Genomic DNA, 17,144 nt, shown 5'->3' with positions numbered 1-17,144 from the left:
AGCACACACTACATACAGCACAGTACAGGAGGAGGAGCACACACTACATACAGCACCGTACAGGGAGGAGGAGCACACACTACATACAGTACAGGGAGGGGGAGCACACACTACATACAGCACAGTACAGGGAGGAGGAGCACACACTACATACAGCACAGTACAGGGAGGGAGCACACACTACATACAGCACAGTACAGGGAGGGAACACACACTACATACAGCACAGTACAGGGAGAGGGAGCACACACTACATACAGCACAGTACAGGGAGAGGGAGCACACACTACATACAGCACAGTACAGGGAGGGGGAGCACACACTACATACAGCACAGTACAGGGAGGGGGAGCACACATTACAAACAGCACAGTACAGGGAGGGAGTATACACAAGTAGTAAAACACAGACACAGGGGACCAGCGCAGCAGAATCTGTCCCAGTAGCCAATCCGCCCCTGATTACATACATAGCCACCATATTACATACATAGCCACCACATTATTACATGAATAGCACCACATTATACAAATAGCACTGCATTACACGTATAGCACCACATTACACGTATAGCACCGCATTACGGGAGTCATTCCGACCCGATCGTTCGCTGCAGTTTATAGCGCATGCCATCCATCGTTGCCTAGTGATTGCCTCTGAGGCAGAGGCGATCGCTGGGTGGGAGGGGGCTGGACAGCGGCATTAAACCTCTGTTTAGGCGGCGCAGTCCGGGCTACGCAGGCGTGGCCAGACCGTTGGGGGGGAAGCCGCGACGGCTGCGTGAAGTCACATGGCACTGACATGCAGGGTGGACTAGCCCTGTGCTGGGCGTCCCCCCGCATGTCCGAGTGCCTAAATTTAGCACAGCTACGATTAACTCGGAATGATCCCCTACATGTGTAGCACTACATGTATAGCACTGCATTAAATAGCGCCACATAACACGAATAGCACAACATTACAGGTATAGCACCGCACTACACGTATAGCACTGCATGATATGACTAGCCACACATTACATACATAGCCACCGCATTACATACATAGCTAACGCATTACATTCGTAGCCACCGCATTACATACGTAGCCACCGCATTACATACGTAGCCACCGCACTACACGTATAGCACCGTATTATATGACTAGCCACACATTACATACATAGCCAATGCATTACATACGTAGCCACCGCATTACATTCGTAGACACCGCATAAATAGGCCCATCATCATGGACAGACATTGGGCAGCTATAGGGCTGAAGGACGTTGCATTAGAGATTGTCCCAGGGCCTGGTCAGCTGGCATCCTGAGTACAAAGTACATCCTGCTCCTGTCCAGTCCCCAAACCATACACTGTGACCTCTGACCAGTTCGGTGAGAGTGCGGGAGCTGGGGTGGTAGCGGGTGTAGTGAACCCGGCTCTGACCATCGCTTTGCTGCTGCTCCTGGGCCGGGCTCGTTGAAGAGACCTGTGGCCGAGGCCAAGGAGAGGATGCTGCTGGGCTGGTTAACTTTCTCAAGGTCCCCCATTGGTAGAAAAGCTTCACCACTTTTCACAGCTAGCGGCACCTGGTAGTGCCCGCTAGCCTAACTTCCGGATTGCATTTCAATGAACCACAAGTACTGGAAGCAGTGTGAGCCAGCACAGCCTGAGTGTGAATCGGCCTGGTTGAGGGAGATTTGGGACCAGCCCATCAGAATCTGTCCTGGTGTCCTGGTGGGCCAATCCGCCCCTGCTAGCTGCACTTCCTGCACCTATGGTAGCTACACCCTTGTATATAACACATGTAACTGTGACAGGGAAGGTTGCCCCCTCAGCTCTGCATAGTAGCTGCACTCCCTGCACCTATGGTAGCTACGTCCTTGTATATAACACATGTAACTGTGACAGGGAAGGTGGCCCCTCTCAGCGCTGGGCCCTATAGCAGCTGCACTCCTGGCACCTATGGTAGCTACACCCTGTATATAACACATGTAACTGTGACCCTCATTCCGAATTGATCGCTCGCTAGCTGCTTTTAGCAGCAATGCAAACGCTAAGCCGCCGCCCTCTGGGAGTGTATCTTAGCTTAGCAGAAGTGCGAATGAAAGGTTAGCAGAACAGTGCTGAAATTTTGCCATGCAGTTTCTGAGTAGCTGCAGACCTACTCCTTCCTTGCGATCACTTCAGACTATTTAGTTCCTGTTTTGATGTCACAAACACGCCCTGCGTTCGACCAGCCACTCCCCCGTTTCCCCAGGCACGCCTGCGTTATCTTCTGACACGCCTGCGTTTTTTAGCACACTCCCGGAAAACGGTCAGTTACCACCCAGAAACACCCACTTCCTGTCGATCATTCACCGGCATCAGCAGAGCGACTGAAAAGCGTCGCTAGACCTTGTGTGAAACTGCATAGTTTTATGTAAAAGTACGTGGCGCGTGCGCAGTGCGCACCATACGCATGCGCAGAAATGTCGCTTTTTCACCTAATCGCCACGTTGCGCAGCATGGCGAGCGCAACGAGCCCGCAAGGGGCTGCGTTCCCTGTCACATGTAACTGTGACAGGGAAGGTGGCCCCTCTCAGCTCTGGGCCCCATAGCAGCTGCACTCTCTGCACCTATGGTAGCTGCGCCCCTGGCGAGCCCGTATGGGTCTCTGTTGCACTCGTACCCCCACCGGCAATCTGGCGACCAGGATCCCAGCATCAGGATGCTGACCACTGGGATCCCAACCACCGGTTACACGATCCCAACACATGATAGAGCATATGGTACTTGCCTATTCTCCGGCAATGTCTTGTAGTCTCCAGGATATCAGGCACCAAGGTGTAGGCATATCTTCAGTAATGCCTCAGTTCCACACGCTGATGCCCACTTCCCGTGTGAAGTGACCAGTCCAGGCGAGCTGATGACACTATTCCTGCTGAATCCCATCATCATGGCCCCTTCCCCCGCTTTACAATGATGTAATCGTGGCTTTATATACTGTGCCTTGATGATGCGATTCTGCTGCCATGCCCCTGCACTGCCCACATGGTTGCGTCATACCCCTCCCAACTGGGAGCCAAGAACTTGGTAAGTGTGTAATATCTGGGCCCTGTAGCTCACCAGCAAAAAAGTATCTATTTTTCTCTGACGTCCTAGTGGATGCTGGGAACTCCGTAAGGACCATGGGGAATAGACGGGCTCCGCAGGAGACTGGGCACTCTAAGAAAGAATTAGGACTACTGGTGTGCACTGGCTCCTCCCTCTATGCCCCTCCTCCAGACCTCAGTTAGAATCTGTGCCCGGCTCGAGCTGGTTGCACACTAGGGGCTCTCCTGAGCGTCTAGTAAAGAAAGTATTTATTAGGTTTTTTATTTTCAGTGAGATCTGCTGGCAACAGACTCACTGCTACGAGGGACTTAGGGGAGAGAAGCGAACCTACCTGCTTGCAGCTAGCTGGGCTTCTAGGCTACTGGACACCATTAGCTCCAGAGGGATCGAACACAGGCCCAGCCTCGGTCGTCCGGTCCCGGAGCCGCGCCGCCGTCCCCCTTGCAGAGCCAGAAGCAAGAAGAACGTCCTGGAAATCGGCGGCTGAAGACTCCGGTCTTCATTAAGGTAGCGCATAGCACTGCAGCTGTGCGCCATTGCTCCCTATGCACACCACAACTCCGGTCACTGATGGGTGCAGGGCGCTGGGGGGGGCGCCCTGGGCTGCAATTAGAGTACCTTAAATTGGCAAACAGCACATAATATAGTCTAATAAACTATATATGTGCAAAAATCCCCTGCCATAATATTAATAAAAGAGCGGGAGAAGCCCGCCGAGAAGGGGGCGGGGCTATCTCCCTCAGCACACTGGCGCCATTTCCTCTTCACAGCTCCGCTGGAAGACAGCTCCCCAGGCTCTCCCCTGCAGTTTCCAGGCTCAAAGGGTAAAAAAGAGAGGGGGGGCACTAAATTTAGGCGCAAACTGTATTTGTATAGCTGCTATAGGGAAAATCACTTTGTGTAGTTTAAATCCCTGATTATATAGCGCTGTGGTGTGTGCTGGCATACTCTCTCTCTGTCTCCCCAAAGGACTTTGTGGGGTCCTGTCCTCAGTCAGAGCATTCCCTGTGTGTGTGCGGTGTGTCGGTACGGCTGTGTCGACATGTTTGATGAGGAGGCTTATGTGGAGGCGGAGCAGGTGCCGATAAATGTGATGTCACCCCCTGCGGGGTCGACACCAGAGTGGATGGATATATGGAAGGTTTTACACAACAGTGTCAACTCCTTACATAAAAGGTTCGATGACATAACAGCTGTGGGACAGCCGGCTTCTCAGCCAGTGCCTGCCCAGGCGTCTCAAAGGCCATCAGGGGCTCAAAAACGCCCGCTACCTCAGATGGCAGACACAGATGTCGACACGGAGTCTCACTCCAGTGTCGACGATGACGAGACTAATGTACATTCCACTAGGGCCATCCGTTGCATGATTACGGCAATGAAAAATGTGTTGCACATTTCTGACATTAACCCAGGTACCACTAAAAAGGGTATTATGTTTGGGGAGAAAAAGCAACCAGTGGTTTTTCCCCCATCAGATGAGTTGAATGAAGTGTGTGAAGAAGCGTGGGCTTCCCCCGATAAGAAACTAGTGATTTCTAAAAAGTTACTGATGGCGTACCCTTTCCCGCCAGAGGACAGGTTACGTTGGGAGACATCCCCGAGGGTGGATAAAGCGCTCACACGCTTGTCAAAAAAGGTGGCACTACCGTCTCAGGATACGGCCGCCTTAAAGGAGCCTGCGGATAGAAAGCAGGAGGCTATCCTGAAGTCTGTATATACACACTCAGGTACTATACTGAGACCTGCTATTGCTTCAGCATGGATGTGCAGTGCTGCAGCAGCGTGGTCTGATTCCCTGTCTGATAACATTGATTCCCTTGACAGGGACACTATATTGCTAACCATAGAGCATATTAAAGACGTAGTCTTATATATGAGAGATGCACAGAGGGATATTTGCCGGCTGGCATCTAGAATTAATGCAATGTCCATTTCTGCCAGGAGAGTATTATGGACTCGGCAGTGGACAGGTGATGCGGATTCTAAAAGGCACATGGAGGTTTTGCCTTACAAGGGTGAGGAATTGTTTGGGGATGGTCTCTCGGACCTCGTTTCCACAGCAACAGCTGGGAAGTCGACATTTTTACCTCAGGTTCCCTCACAGCCTAAGAAAGCACCGTATTATCAGGTACAGTCCTTTCGGCCCCAGAAAGGCAAGCGGGTTAAAGGCGCGTCCTTTCTGCCCAGAGGCAGGGGTAGAGGGAAAAAGCTGCACCATACAGCCAGTTCCCAAGAACAAAAATCCTCCCCTGCTTCCACTAAATCCACCGCATGACGCTGGGGCTCCACTGGTGGAGCCAGGTGCGGTGAGGGCCTGTCTCCGGAACTTCAGCGACCGGTGGTTTCGCTCACAGGTGGATCCCTGGGTTCTACAAGTGGTATCTCAGGGATACAAGCTGGAATTCGAGACGTCTCCCCCTCGCCGTTACCTCAAATCAGCCTTGCCAGCTACTCCCCAGGACAGGGAGGTAGTGCTGGCGGCAATTCACAAGCTGTACCTCCAGCAGGTGATAATCAAAGTTCCCCTCCTTCAACAGGGACGGGGTTACTATTCCACAATGTTTGTGGTACCGAAACCAGACGGTTCGGTGAGACCCATTCTAAATTTGAAATCCTTGAACACTTATATAAGGAAGTTCAAGTTCAAAATGGAATCGCTCAGGGCGGTTATTGCAAGCCTGGAAGAGGGGGATTACATGGTATCACTGGACATCAAGGATGCTTACCTACATGTCCCCATTTACCCACCTCACCAGGTGTACCTCCGTTTTGTGGTACAGGACTGCCATTACCAATTCCAGACGTTGCCGTTTGGTCTGTCCACGGCACCGAGGGTATTTACCAAAGTAATGGCCGAAATGATAATACTCCTTTGAAAGAAGAGAGTTATAATTATCCCGTACTTGGACGATCTCCTTATAAAGGCGAGGTCCAGGGAGCAGTTGTTGGTCGGAGTAGCACTATCTCAGGAAGTGCTACAACAGCACGGCTGGATTCTGAATATTCCAAAGTCGCAGCTGGTTCCTACGACGCGTCTGCTGTTCCTGGGTATGATTCTGGACACAGAACAGAAGAAGGTGTTTCTCCCGGAGGAGAAGGCCAAGGAGTTGTCATCTCTGGTCAGAGACCTCCTGAAACCAAAACAGGTGTCGGTGCATCACTGCACGCGAGTCCTGGGAAAGATGGTAGCTTCTTACGAGGCAATTCCATTCGGCAGGTTCCATGCAAGGATCTTTCAGTGGGATCTGTTAGACAAGTGGTCCGGATCGCATCTTCAGATGCATCGGCTGATCACCCTGTCCCCGAGGGCCAGGGTGTCTCTGCTGTGGTGGCTGCAGAGTGCTCATCTTCTCGAGGGCCGCAGATTCGGCATACAGGACTGGGTCCTGGTGACCACGGATGCAAGCCTCCGAGGTTGGGGGGCAGTCACTCAGGGAAGAAACTTCCAAGGACAATGGTCGAGTCAGAAGACTTCCCTACACATAAATATTCTGGAACTAAGGGCCATTTACAATGCCCTAAGTCAGGCAAGACCCCTGCTTCAAAACCAGCAGGTGCTGATTCAGTCAGACAACATCACGGCGGTCGCCCATGTAAACCGACAGGGCGGCACAAGAAGCAGGATGGCAATGGCAGAAGCCACAAGGATTCTCCGATGGGCGGAAAATCACGTGATAGCACTGTCAGCAGTGTTCATTCCGGGAGTGGACAACTGGGAAGCAGACTTCCTCAGCAGGCACGACCTCCACCCGGGAGAGTGGGGACTTCATCCAGAAGTCTTCCAGCTGATTGTTAATCGTTGGGAAAGGCCACAGGTGGACATGATGGCGTCCCGCCTCAACAAAAAGCTAAAAAGATATTGCGCCAGGTCAAGGGACCCTCAGGCGATAACTGTGGACGCTCTAGTGACACCGTGGGTGTACCAGTCGGTTTATGTGTTCCCTCCTCTTCCTCTCATACCAAAGGTGCTGAGGATAATAAGAAAGAGAGGAGTAAGAACTATACTCATCGTTCCGGATTGGCCAAGACGGACTTGGTACCCGGAACTACAAGAAATGATCTCAGGGGACCCTTGGCCTCTGCCTCTCAGACAGGACCTGCTACAGCAGGGGCCCTGTCTGTTCCAAGACTTACCGCGGCTGCGTTTGACGGCATGGCGGTTGAACGCCGGATCCTGATGGAAAAGGGCATTCCGGTTGAAGTCATTCCTACGCTGATAAAAGCTAGGAAGGATGTGACAGCAAAACATTATCACCGCATATGGCGAAAATATGTTGCTTGGTGTGAGGCTATGAAGCCCCCACTGAAGAATTTCAGCTGGGTCGATTTCTGCACTTCCTACAGTCAGGAGTGACTATGGGCCTAAAATTGAGATCCATTAAAGTCCAGATTTCGGCCCTGTCTATTTTCTTTCAAAAAGAACTGGCTTCACTGCCTGAAGTTCAGACGTTTGTTAAGGGAGTGCTGCATATTCAGCCCCCTTTTGTGCCCCCAGTGGCACCTTGGGATCTCAACGTTGTGTTGGATTTCCTAAAATCACATTGGTTTGAGCCACTTCAGACCGTGGAATTAATATATCTCACGTGGAAAGTGGTCATGCTTTTGGCCTTGGCTTCGGCTAGGCGGGTGTCAGAATTGGCGGCTTTGTCCTGTAAAAGCCCCTATCTGATCTTCCATATGGACAGAGCAGAATTGAGGACTCGTCCCCAATTCCTCCCTAAGGTGGTATCAGCGTTTCATTTGAACCAACCTATTGTGGTGCCTGCGGCTACTCGGGACTTGGAGGCTTCCAAGTTGCTGGACGTAGTCCGGGCCCTGAAAATCTATGTTTCCAGGACGGCTAGAGTCAGAAAGACTGACTCGCTGTTTATCCTGCATGCACCCAACAAGCTGGGTGCTCCTGCTTCTAAGCAGACTATTGCTCGCTGGATCTGCTCCACGATTCAACTTGCACATTCTGCGGCTGGACTGCCGTGTCCTAAATCAGTAAAAGCCCATTCCACGAGGAAGGTGGGCTCTTCTTGGGCGGCTGCCCGAGGGGTCTCGGCTTTACAACTTTGCCAAGCTGCTACCTGGTCGGGATCAAACACGTTTGCAAAATTCTACAAGTTTGATACCCTGGCCGAGGAGGACCTTGAGTTTGCTCATTCGGTGCTGCAGAGTCATCCGCACTCTCCCGCCCGTTTGGGAGCTTTGGTATAATCCCCATGGTCCTTACGGAGTTCCCAGCATCCACTAGGACGTCAGAGAAAATAAGAATTTACTCACCGGTAATTCTATTTCTCGTAGTCCGTAGTGGATGCTGGGCGCCCATCCCAAGTGCGGATTGTCTGCAATACTTGTATATAGTTATTGCCTAACTAAAGGGTTATTGTTATGAGCCATCTGTTCAGTGAGGCTCAGTTGTTATTCATACTGTTAACTGGGTATAGTTATCACGAGTTGTACAGTGTGATTGGTGTGGCTGGTATGAGTCTTACCCGGGATTCCAAATCCTTTCCTTGTAGTGTCAGCTCTTCCGGGCACAGTTTCCCTAACTGAGGTCTGGAGGAGGGACATAGAGGGAGGAGCCAGTGCACACCAGTAGTCCTAATACTTTCTTAGAGTGCCCAGTCTCCTGCGGAGCCCGTCTATTCCCCATGGTCCTTACGGAGTTCTCAGCATCCACTACGGACTACGAGAAATAGAATTACCGGTGAGTAAATTCTTATTTTTAATCATTTCATCACCCCCACATCCACTGCATACAATGGGGTCTATGTACTAAGCCTTGGAGAGAGATAAAGTGGATGGAGATAAAGTACCAGCCAATCAGCTCCTGTCATTTTTCAAACTCAGCCTATAATATGACAGTTAGCAGCTGATTGGCTGGTACTAATCTCCGTCCACTATATCTCTCTCCAAGGCTTAGTAAATAGACTCCAGTATTTGTAACGAGCCCCAGTGCTTTAGCATACCAAACACCCACCACCAATTCTGCAACTAAACACTGTAAAGCATGAGAGAACATGGGCTGTTATCCGATGTCTCCACTGTACAGCTGGCCACACGCAGGCCCATCCCGCCTCTGGAGCTGCGGCCCAGGATTATTGATCAATTTGACCTCACACTTGGATGGCCAAACCTGACATGGACCAGTAAAACAGCCCCATGGGGTTTCTGGAGGATCTATGGGGCCAATTCAGACCTGATCGCTCGCTAGATGTGTTTTGCAGTCCTGCATTCACATAGTCGCCGCCCACCGGGGAGTGTATTTTAGCTGTGCAAGTGTGCGATCGCATGTGCTGCCGAGCGGTACAAAAAGATTTTGTGCAGTTTCTGAGTAGCCCAGGACTTACTCAGCTGCTGCGATCACTTAAACCTGTCTGGGACCAGAATTCACGTCAGACACCCGCCCTGCAAATGTTTGGGAACGCCTGCGTTTTTCCAACCACTCCCAGAAAACGGTCAGTTGACACCCACAAATGCATTCTTCCTGTCAATCTCCTTGCGATCGCCCATGCAAATGGATTCTTTGCACAAACCCATCGCAGAGCAACGACCCGCTTTGTACCTGTGCGACGTGCCTGCACATTGCGGTGCATACGCATGCGCAGTTCTGACCTGATGGCAGCGCTGCAAAAAAACGCTAGCGAGCGATCAGGTCTGAATTAGGCCCTATAAACACTGTTATGTGCACATTATGTGGAATAAATGAAAATGTATGGAACATGAGTAATTAACATGAATTAAAAACAAATCAACACATTATAATGAAGTCCAGTAAACATGACACGATGGGAGTTGTAGTGCACCAAGGACCTCCTAAACAGATCCGCACATGAGATTCCACCATGCACTGGGCTCAGCCACCAAGCATCCCTGGAACTTGTTATAAAATGTTGCCAAGTATGACAGTCACATATCAAAGTAACTCTAAGTGTATCTACTATATAAAAGCGAAAATACGTTCTGTCTTTCTATACAAGTCCACAGTTTACAAGCGACGATCGTGAAATTTTACATACGAGCGTACGAAAACATGGCGGAGGCAACTAAAACAATTAGAAATCCCTACAAACAAACTTGGTACACACATGACTTTCACTGTGGAAACAAACACTGTGGGGGTCAGACACCCCTAGCACCCCAAGGGGTGGGACAGCAGCACAGAGTATGTCAGTAGACAGTATAACTGTGGAAGGCCTGGAGCAATTTACACCAAACTTAGTACACATCTGACTTACAATCTGCAAACAAACTCTGTGGGGGTTAGACACCCCTAGAGGTGGGACAGCAGCAGAGCGTATGTCAGGAAACAGCATAACTCCCGAATGCCTGCACCAATTTACACCAAACTTGCTTCACATATGACTTGCAAGCTGGGAACAAACACTGTGGGGGTAAGACACCCCTAGCACCACTAGAGGTGAGGCAGCAGCACAGAGTTTTTCAGCAGTCAGCATAACTCTGGAATGCCTGGAGCAATTTACACCAAACTTGCTACACATATGACTTACACTCTGGGAACAAACACTGTGAGGGTAACACACCACTAGCACCCCTAGGGGTGGGCCAGCAGCACACACTATATCAAGGCATGCATGATATTTCAGTGATGACAGGGCTGCATGTGACAGGGCCAGTGACATGATGTGAGGAGGGGAATGGAGGCAGCAGGAAGCCACAGACTGAGAGTTGCATAGTGGGAAGAGCAGGGTCCATTGGGGGACCAAAAAGGGGTGCGGCCACTACACAAAGTGCATCAGGGAAGCAAGATATGCCTATATACTAGATCTCCAATCAACGTAAATTAACAAACTATCATTCTAATTTACCATCTTCATCCCGTACCAAAGCACGGGTATTCAGCTATCTACAATGTTATTTATACTGTGTGTTTAATATTTACATTTATTTTTGTAAACAGACATTCTTAAAATCCCGGCCAATGCCGGGTACTCCAGCTAGTATATACTAAATCATCTGTCACAGTAGCAATATTCTGAGCATATTGGAAGTCTCGCAACAGAACATTCATAGATGGAGTTTAAGACATACTTACCGACAATCTGGCTGCCCCCTTCGGGAGGAGGCAGCCAGGTCGGAGCAGCGGGGGTGTGGAGATGCGTCTTGATGACACTTAGGGGCGGGGTTTGGGGCGTGGCTGCACGATCACATCATCGTGGCCCACCCCCTGTCTAGCAATGCCGTTAATAATAAGATTTTACTTACCGGTAAATCTATTTCTCGTAGTCCGTAGTGGATGCTGGGGACTCCGTAAGGACCATGGGGAATAGACGGGCTCCGCAGGAGACATGGGCACTTTAAGAAAGAATTTAGATTCTGGTGTGCTCTGGCTCCTCCCTCTATGTCCCTCCTCCAGATCTCAGTTAGAGAAACTGTGCCCGGAAGAGCTGACAGTACAAGGAAAGGATTTTGGGAATCCAGGGTAAGACTCATACCAGCCACACCAATCACACCGTATAACTTGTGATAACTTTACCCAGTTAACAGTATGAACAATCACAGAGCATCAGATAAACTCTGATGCAACTATAACATAACCCTTATTTAAGCAATAACTATATACAAGCATTGCAGAAGAAGTCCGCACTTGGGACGGGCGCCCAGCATCCACTACGGACTACGAGAAATAGATTTACCGGTAAGTAAAATCTTATTTTCTCTAACGTCCTAGTGGATGCTGGGGACTCCGTAAGGACCATGGGGATTATACCAAAGCTCCCAAACGGGCGGGAGAGTGCGGATGACTCTGCAGCACCGAATGAGCAAACACAAGGTCCTCCTCAGTCAGGGTATCAAACTTGTAGAACTTTGCAAAGGTGTTTGAACCCGACCAAGTAGCTGCTCGGCAAAGCTGTAATGCCGAGACCCCTGGGCAGCCGCCCAAGAAGAGCCCACCTTCCTTGTGGAATGGGCCTTAACTGATTTAGGCAGCGGCAACCCAGCCGCAGAATGAGCCTGCTGAATCGTGTTACAGATCCAGCGAGCAATAGTTTGCTTTGAAGCAGGCGCCCCAAGCTTGTTGGAAGCATATAGGATAAACAAAGATTCTGTTTTCCTGACCTTAGCCGTTCTGGTTACATAAACCTTCAAAGCCCCGGCTACATCCAGTAACTCGGAATCCTCCAAGTCAGTAGTAGCCACAGGCACCACAATAGGTTGGTTTATATGAAAGGATGAAACCACTTTCGGCAGAAATTGTGGGCGGGTCCACAATTCTGCTCTATCCGCATGGAAAACCAGATAAGGGCTTTTATGTGAAAAAGCCGCCAATTCTGACACACGCCTAGCCGAAGCCAAGGCTAATAGCATGACCACCTTCCACGTGAGATATTTTACTTCCACCGTTTTGAGTGGTCCAAACCAGTGTGATTTCAGGAAACTCAACACCACATTAAGATCCCAAGGTGCCACTGGAGCCACAAAAGGGGGCTGAATATGCAGCACTCCCTTTACAAACGTCTGAACTTCAGGCAGAGAAGCCAGTACTTTTTGAAAGAAAATGGATAAGGCCGAAATCTGAACCTTAATGGAACCCAATTTAAGGCCCAAAATCACTCCCGACTGTAGGAAGTGAAGGAAAAGGCCCAGCTGGAATTCCTCCGTAGGTGCATTCCTGGCCTCACACCAAGCCACATATTTTCGCCATATACGGTGATAATGTTGAGCCGTCACATCCTTGCTAGCCTCTATCAGCGTAGGAATTACCTCATCCGGAATGCCATTTTCTGCTAGGATCCGGCGTTCAAATGCCATGCCGTCAAACGCAGCCGCGGTAAGTCTTGGAACAGACAGGGCCCCTGTTGCACAAGTCCTGTCCTAGAGGCAGAGGCCACGGGTCCTCTGTGAGCATTTCTTGCAGATCTGGATACCAAGTCCTTCTTGGCCAATCCGGAACAAAGAGTATTGTTCTCACTCCTCTTTTCCTTATGATTCTCAGCACCTTGGGTATGAGAGGAAGAGGAGGAAATACATAGACCGACGGGAACACCCACGGTGTCACCAGTGCGTCCACAGCTATCGCATGAGGGTCTCTTGACCTGGCGCAATATCTCTGCAGCTTTTTGTTGAGGCGGGATGCCATCATGTCCACCTGTGGCAGTTCCCACCGACTTGCAATCTGCATGAAGACTTCTTGATGCAGTCCCCACTCTCCCGGGTGGAGGTCGTGCCTGCTAAGGAAGTCTGCTTCCCAGTTGTCCACTCCCGGAATGAACACTGCTGACAGTGCGCTTACGTGATTCTCCGCCCAGCGAAGAATTCTGGTGGCTTCTACCATCGCCACCCTGCTCCTTGTGCCGCCTTGGCAGTTTACATGAGCCACCGCGGTGATATTGTCTGACTGAATCAGAACCGGTTGGTCGCGAAGCAGGGACTCCGCTTGACGTAGGGCGTTGTATATGGCCCTTAGTTCCAGGATGTTGATGTGAAGGCAAGTCTCCTGACTTGACCACAGCCCTTGAAAATTTCTTCCCAGTGTGACTACCCCCCACCCTCGGAGGCTTGCATCCGTGGTCACCAGGACCCAGTCCTGAATGCCGAATCTGCGACCTTCGAGAAGGTGAGCACTCTGCAGCCACCACAGGAGAGACACCCTGGCCCTGGGGGATAGGGTGATTAACCGATGCATCTGAAGATGTGATCCGGACCACTTGTCCAGTAAGTCCCATTGGAAGGTCCTCGCATGGAACCTGCCGAAGGGAATGGCCTCGTATGATGCCACCATCCTTCCCAGGACTCGAGTGCAGTGATGCACTGACACCTGTTTTGGTTTTAATAGATTCCTGACCAGTGTCACGAGCTCTGAGCTCTCTCTATCGGGAGATAAACCCTTTTCTGGTCTGTGTCTAGGATCATGCCTAGGAGAGGCAGATGAGCTGTAGGAACCAACTGCGACTTTGGAATATATAGAATCCAGCCGTGTTGCCGTTACACTTCCAGAGAAAGTGATACGCTGTTCAGCAACTGCTCTCTTGATCTCGCTTTTATGAGGAGATCGTCCAAGTACGTGATAATCATAATAGTGACACCTTGCTTCCGCAGGAGCACCATCATTTCCGCCATTACCTTGGTGAATATTCTCCGGGCCGTGGAGAGACCAAACGGCAACTCTGAAATTGGTGATGACAATCCCGTTCCGCAATTCTGAGGTACGCCTGATGAGGTGGATAAATGGGGACATGAATGTATGCATCCTTTATGTCCCGAGTCACCATAAAATCTCCGCCTTTCAGGCTTGCAATGACCGCTCTTAGCGATTCCATCTTGAACTTGAACCTTTTCAGGTATATGTTCAGAGACTTTAAATTCAATATGGGTCTGACCGAACCGTCTGGTTTCGGGACTACAACATGGTTGAATAATAACCCCCTCCTTGTTGAAGGAGGGGAACCTTGACCACCACCTGTTGAAGATACAATTTGTGAATTGCAGTTAACACTGTTTCCCTCTCGTGAGGGGAAACCGGCAGGGCCATCGGTGAGGGGGCATCTTCTCAAAGTCCAGCTTGTATCCCTGAGACACAATATCTATTGCCCAGGGATCTAACAGGGAGTGAACCCACTTGTGGCTGAACTTACGAAGGCGTGCCCCCACCGGGCCTAGCTCCGCCTGTGGAGCCCCAGCGAAATGCAGTGGATTTTTGTAGAGGCCGGGGAGGACTTCTGTTCCTGGGAACTAGCTGTGTTGTGCAGCTTCTTTCCTCTGCCCCCGCCTCTGGCAAGAAAGGACGCACCTCGGACTTTCTTGTTTCTTTGTTCGAAAGACTGCATTTGATAATGTCGTGCTTTCCTAGGCTGTGCAGGAATATAAGGCAAAATATCAGAATTACCAGCTATAGCTGTGGAGACCAGGTCCGAGAACCCTTTTCCACACAATCCTCAGCCTTCCATATGCCTCTTAAGTCGGCATCATCTGTCCATTGCATATTCTGCAGGACACGTCAAGCAGAAATCGACATAGCTTTGACTCTAGGACCCAGTATACTCATGTCTCTTTGGGCATGTTTTATATATATATATATATATATATATATATATATATCTATTAAGACAGCATCTTTAATATATATATCTATATATATCTCTCTCTCTCTCTATATATATATATATATATAATAAGAGATCCTTTTTGCGCTCTAAAATTGGACCTATACCTTTGATTGTACTCAATAATTTTATTAAGGGGCAAGCTTCTACACAGAGATGGTCCCCTGTCGAACAGGACCAAAAATAGAAATCAAGAAATAGTATATCTCTGTGGAGCGCACTTAATGACTGAAATAAATATATTTATGTATAATACAATTTAATATGGTTATATTGGTTTCTGACAAAAAGAGGATGACATCACACAAACACCCTTTAAACTTTAAAACATCTATTGCTAAAATAATTAAATTTCAATACTGATAAAAAATGATGTACACTTTTACAATGTGTTATTGTTCATTACAGCCAAAAAATTGAATAACAACTTTTCCAAACAATAAAAGATTTTTTCACTCAACGCGTTTCGTCGTATGTCGACTTCTTCAGGAGTGTTTTCTTTAGGGTGTGATCAAAAGTAAGTAAAAAGTAAAAAAACAAGTATAAATAAAAATATGAAACAAAGAGGAATACTAAAATATAAATATATATATATATATATATATATATGAAGAAGAATATGCACAAAAAATATATCTATGTCCAATTTAGCTAACATTGTAATGATTTGATTTATTGGTCTAATAAGACAATTGTTTAACTGGTTATCAAATAAAAAATCAATTCACAATATCAATGTCAAAATTAGCTGGCATTGTACGGACTTAATTTATTAAAGCAATTATCCATCTAGATACCAACATTAATAAAAATTTAAAATTAATTAATAACAATTAATTTGCTGATGGCTGTTTTGATGAATGACTCCACAGTAAATAAATATGGTATTACTTACTTATGAAAAGGTAATTAATTAATTTGAAACAGCTGTATTTTCACAAAATTATAATCCATATTTTACCTATTTGAAAATAGAAAAAACTGAAATTATAATAATTACAATAGAAATATTATTATTTTCTTTTAATAATTTGAACCATAATACTTACTAAGAATTATTATGTATAATTAACTTCCATAGTTTTGTAGTATTTAATGAATCTTCCTATTTGCGACCATCCTACAATAAGATATATATATAATGATGTACATATATAAGTAGAATTATTTATTTCCTCCCAAATCGGATAAAGATACTCACTGATGGTTAATATTAATCTTCCAAAGGCTTGTAATTAATTTGTCCAAATTTTTATTTAATTTACCTAATAAAAAAAAAAAACCATAAAAATAATATAAACATCCCAGTTTTTAGTTTAAAACAATAAATGATTAGTTGGATATTGTAATAGAACTTACCTACAATACTTTCATATGTCCAAAAAATATATATGAGGATCCGGCAATGGGATAAATAATATTAAGCTTCTTTTATTTCCCTAATAAAGAGTGATAAAAACACTCAATATTCTGGATAGAACGTCTTGTAACAAGATTTTAAAGAAATAGCCATTATAGCTTACCAGCAGCTCTCCTTGTGTGTCCTCATACACAGAGATCCAAAAGTGGAATGAGAGCAGAGTTCAAAAACCTCCCTATTTAAGCACCCAAGCTAATTACATCACTTCCTCATCCCACTAAATTGATTGTGTAATTGTGATAATTGAGAGCAGAGTTCAAAAAATCTCCCTATTTAAGCACCTTAGCTAATTCCAACATTTCCTCATCCCACTAAATTGATTGTGTAATTGATAAGATTAAATGACTGTTTATTATTTTATTTTAATCTCTATTAAAAAATGCTATATTTAAGTTCCCATCCTAATTAATATTATCTACAGAGGCCCAATGTTAATCAAGCATACCTATTGTTATGCACACCAGTGCCTGCAGGAAAGTACTGGTGTCAGGACTGTTATGCACTCCAGTGCCTGCAGGAATGTACTGGTGTTTGAACTGTTATGCAAAACAAATGGACTCACAGACAGACTAGGGAATAGGACATAACGTACAC

At 47.6% G+C, this 17,144-nt stretch overlaps 1 long non-coding RNA gene across 2 annotated transcripts; it reads right to left on the bottom strand.

Moving 5' to 3' along the window:
- Positions 1-15,411: 15,411 nt before the first annotated feature.
- Positions 15,412-16,738, bottom strand: LOC134956836 (uncharacterized). 2 transcript variants are annotated; one of them, XR_010186222.1, is made up of 5 exons: positions 16,654-16,738; positions 16,490-16,569; positions 16,332-16,395; positions 16,026-16,091; positions 15,412-15,628 (listed from the first exon to the last, which is right to left on the bottom strand). It is a non-coding gene; the product is annotated as an uncharacterized LOC134956836 (long non-coding RNA). The 2 variants fall into 2 exon arrangements; XR_010186220.1 differs by lacking the exon at positions 16,332-16,395.
- Between the last annotated feature and the right edge of the window lie 406 nt (positions 16,739-17,144).

Source organism: Pseudophryne corroboree, chromosome 9 (assembly GCF_028390025.1).
Source record: "Pseudophryne corroboree isolate aPseCor3 chromosome 9, aPseCor3.hap2, whole genome shotgun sequence".
NCBI classification, from domain to species: domain Eukaryota; kingdom Metazoa; phylum Chordata; class Amphibia; order Anura; family Myobatrachidae; genus Pseudophryne; species Pseudophryne corroboree.
The sequence above is the reverse complement of the archived record's forward strand: the minus strand, read 5'-3'. Positions and strand labels throughout refer to the sequence as shown.